The sequence below is a fragment of the Dama dama genome, chromosome 30 (assembly GCF_033118175.1).
Source record: "Dama dama isolate Ldn47 chromosome 30, ASM3311817v1, whole genome shotgun sequence".
NCBI lineage: Eukaryota > Metazoa > Chordata > Mammalia > Artiodactyla > Cervidae > Dama > Dama dama.
Window position 1 is genome coordinate 89,881,415 of NC_083710.1, and position 4,303 is coordinate 89,885,717.

The following is a 4,303-nucleotide window of genomic DNA, read 5'->3' on the forward strand; positions in this document are numbered from 1 at the left end:
TGATCTCCAGTAGCATATTGGGCACCTACTGACCTGGGGAGTTTCTCTTTCAGTATCCTATCATTTTGCCTTCTCATACTGTTCATGGGGTTCTCAAGGCAAGAATACTGAAGTGGTTTGCCATTCCCTTCTCCAGCGGACCACATTCTGTCAGACCTCTCCACCAAGACCCAACCATCTTGGGTGGCCCCACACGGTGTGGCTTAGTTTCATTGAGTTAGACACGACTGTGGTCCCTGTGATCAGATTGGCTAGTTTTCTGTGATTATGGTTTCAGTGTGTCTGCCCTCTGATGCCCTCTCGCAACACCTACCGTCTTACTTGGGGTTCTCTTACCTTGGACGTGGGGTATCTCTTCACGGCTGCTCCAGCAAAGCGCAGCCGCTGCTCCTTACCTTGGATGAGGGGTGTCTTCTCACGGCCGCCCCTCCTGACCTTGAACGTGGAGTAGCTCCTCTCGGCCCTCCTGCGCCCGCAGCAGCCGCTCCTTGGAGGAGCAAGGTCCGATGCTGTAAAGAGCAATATTGCATAGGAACCTGGAATGCTAGGTCCATGAATCAAGGCAAATTGGAGGTGGTCAAAGAGGAGCTGGGAAGAGTGAATGTCGACATTCTAGGAATCAGCAAACTAAAATGGACTGGAATGGGTGACTTTAACTCAGATGACCATTATATCTACTACTGTGGGCAGGAATCCCTTAGAAGAAATGGAGTAGCCATGATAGTCAACAAAAGAGTCCGAAATGCAGTACTTGGATGCAATCTCAAAAATGACAGAATGATCTCTGTTTGTTTCCAAGGCAAACCATTCAATATCATGGTAATCCAAGCCTATGCCCCAACCAATAACGCTGAAGAAGCCGAAGTTGAACGGTTCTATGAAGACCTACAAGACCTTTTAGAACTAACACCCAAAAAAGACGTCCTTTTCATTATAGGGGACTGGAATGCAAAAGTAGGAAGTCAAGAAACACCTGGAGTAACAGGCAAATTTGGCCTTGGAGTACGGAATGAAGCAGGGCAAAGGCTAATAGAGTTTTGCCAAGAGAACGCACTGGTCATAGCAAACACCCTCTTTCAACAACACAAAAGAAGACTCTACACATGGACATTACCAGATGGCCAACACTGAAATCAGATTGATTGTATTCTTTGCAGCCAAAGATGGAGAAACTCTATACAGTCAGCACAAACAAGACCTGGAGCTGACTGTGGCTCAGATCATGAACTCCTTATTGCCAAATTCAGACTTAAACTGTAGAGAGTAGGGATAACCACTAGACCATTCAGGTATAACTTAAATCAAATCCCTTATGACTATACAGTGGAAGTGAGAAATAGATTTAAGGGACTAGATCTGACAGACAGAGAGCCTGATAAACTATGGAGGGAGGTTCGTGACTTTGTACAGGAGACAGGGATCAAGACCATCCCCATGGAAAAGAAATGCAAAAAGGCAAAATGGTTGTCTGAGGAGGCCTTACAAATAGCTGTGAAAAGAAGAGAAGCAAAAACCAAAGGAGAAAAGGAAAGATATTCCCATTTGAATGCAGAGTTCCAAAGAATAGCCAGGAGAGATAAGAAAGCCTTCCTCAGCAATCAATGCAAAGAAATAGAGGAAAACAACAGAATGGGAAAGACTAGAGATCTCTTCAAGAAAATTAGAGATACCAAGGGAATATTTCATGCAAAAATGGGCTCAATAAAGGACAGAAATAGTATGGACCTAACAGAAGCAGAAGATATTAAGAAGAGGTGGCAAGAATACACAGAAGAACTGTACAAAAAAGATCTTCATGGATGTGAGGGCGATCTGGTTGTGACATCTGTCACCCCATTGATCGCCAGGGTTGATTCAGCTGATCTGGCTGGCTTGGTGGGTGTCCCCTTCCTCCCTCACCACTCCATGTGCATCCCTCCCGAAGCTGTGTGCTCGGTCAAAGAGGACGACCATCCCCGATAGAGGAGGACCGGTCTTCGGTCAAGGGTATACGAGTAGCTGCGCTCCCCTGCTAGAACCTCCAAACAAGCTCTCAAAAAAGATCTTCACAACCCAGATAATCACAATGGTGTGATCACTCATCTAGAGCCAGACATCCTGGAATGTGAAGTCAAGTGGGCCTTAGAAACATCACTATGAACAAAGCTAGTGGATGTGATGGAATTCCAGTTGAACTATTTCAAATCCTGAAAGATGATGCTGTGAAGGTGCTGCACTCAATACGCCAGCAAATTTGGAAAACTCAGAAGAGGCCACATATCTGGAAAAGGTCCTTTTTCATTCCAATCCCTAAGAAAGGCAATCCCAAAGAATGCTCAAACTACAGCACAATTACACTCATCTCACACACTAGTAAAGTAATGCTCAAAATTCTCCAAGCCAGGCTTCAGCAATACGTGAATCGAGAACTTCCAGATGTTCAAGCTGGTTTTAGAAACGGCAGAGGAACCAGAGATCAAATTGCCAACATCCGCTGGATCATCGAAAAAGCAAGAGAGTTCCAGAAAAACATCTATTTCTGCTTTATTGACTACGCCAAAGCCTTTGACTGTGTGGATCACAGCAAACTGTGGAAAGTTCTGAAGGAGATGTGAGTACCAGACCACCTGACCTGCCTCTTGAGAAACCTCTTTGCAGGTCAGGAAGCAACAGTTAGAACTGGACATGGAACAACAGACTGGTTCCAAATAGGAAAAGGAGTATGTCAAGGTTGTATATTGTCACCCCACTTATTTAACTTACATGCAGAGGACATCATGAGAAACGCTGGGCTGGAAGAAGCACAAGCTGGAATTCAGATTGCCGGGAGAAATATCAATAACCTCAGATATGCAGATGATACCACCCTTATGGCAGAAAGTGAAGAGGAACTAAAAAGCCTCTTGATGAAAGTGAAAGAGGAGAGTGAAAAAGCTGGCTTAAAGCTTAACATTCAGAAAACTAAGATCATGGCATCTGGTCCCATCACTTCATGGCAAATAGATGGGGAGACAGTGGAAACAGTGTCAGACTTTATTTTTTTTAGGCTCCAAAATCACTACAGATGGTGATTGCAGCATGAAATTAAAAGACGCTTACTCCTTAGAAGGAAAGTTATGACCAACCTTGATAGCACATTAAAAAGCAGAGACATTACTTTGTCAACAAAGGTCCATCTGGTCAAGGCTATGGTTTTTCCAGTGGTCATGTATGGATGTGAGAGCTGGACTGTGAAGAAAGCTGAGCACCGAAAAATTGATGCTTTTGAACTGTGGTGTTGGAGAAGACTCTTGAGAGTCCCTTGGACTGCAAGCAGATCCAACCAGTCTATCCTGAAGGAGATAAGTCCTGGGTGTTCGTTGGAAGGACTGATGCTGAAGCTGAAACTCCCATACTTTGGCCACCTGATGCGAAGAGTTGACTCATTGGAAAAGACCCTGATGCTGGGAGGGGTTGGGGGCAGGAGGAGAAGGGGACGACAGAGGATGAGATGGCTGGATGGCATCACCGACTCGATGAACTTGAGTTTGAGTAAACTCCGGGAGTTGGTGATGGACAGGGAGGCCTGGCGTGCTGCGATTCATGGGGTCACAAAGAGTCGGACACGACTGAGCGACTGAACTGAACTGAACAATCCATTTTAGATCATTATCATCACTCTAAAAGAAATCCCATACCGTTTAGAGGTCACTTGTCATCTGCCCAACCCCACCCCTCACTCCAGCCCCTGACAACTACTGTCAATTCTCTATCTCTATTGATTGGCCTCTTTTGGATATTTCATTTGAATGATGTTAAAGAAAAAAATTATTCAAATGACATTTCTTAAGGCACCGTAAGATTTTATTCAAACGTGGGAAACTGTCAACACGGGTACAAGGACCTCTGCGATGGAAATTTGCAGCGAGGGAGAAACTGGTTAACTCAGGACGCAGCACACGCGAGTGGGAAGGCGCAGCCAAGGAGCTCGTGTGGGTCCACCAGAGGAAAAGGACTGGGAGCCGACTCCGGACCTCACGGGGCTCTCTGTGAAAGCAGGCCAAGGCGATCAGACGTCACCTGGGAGATTGCAGTGGATAAGGAGGGTAAAGAGTGGGGGATTCCGGCTAAACGGACATCAGAATTCTTGCAAAAACTGGACGATACAGAAAACAACGTAGCAGTCCGAAAGACAGCCCTGGCCACCGAAAGGGAAAGAGAGCAGCTCGGAACGCACAGCGCGACGCCCGTTTCCGGCGCCAGAAGGGACGCGTTTGCACAGGGCTTCCGGGGCGGGGCCAGCCGGGAGCGGAAGTTGCCGTGCTCTGCGCGCGGTCCAGTGGGG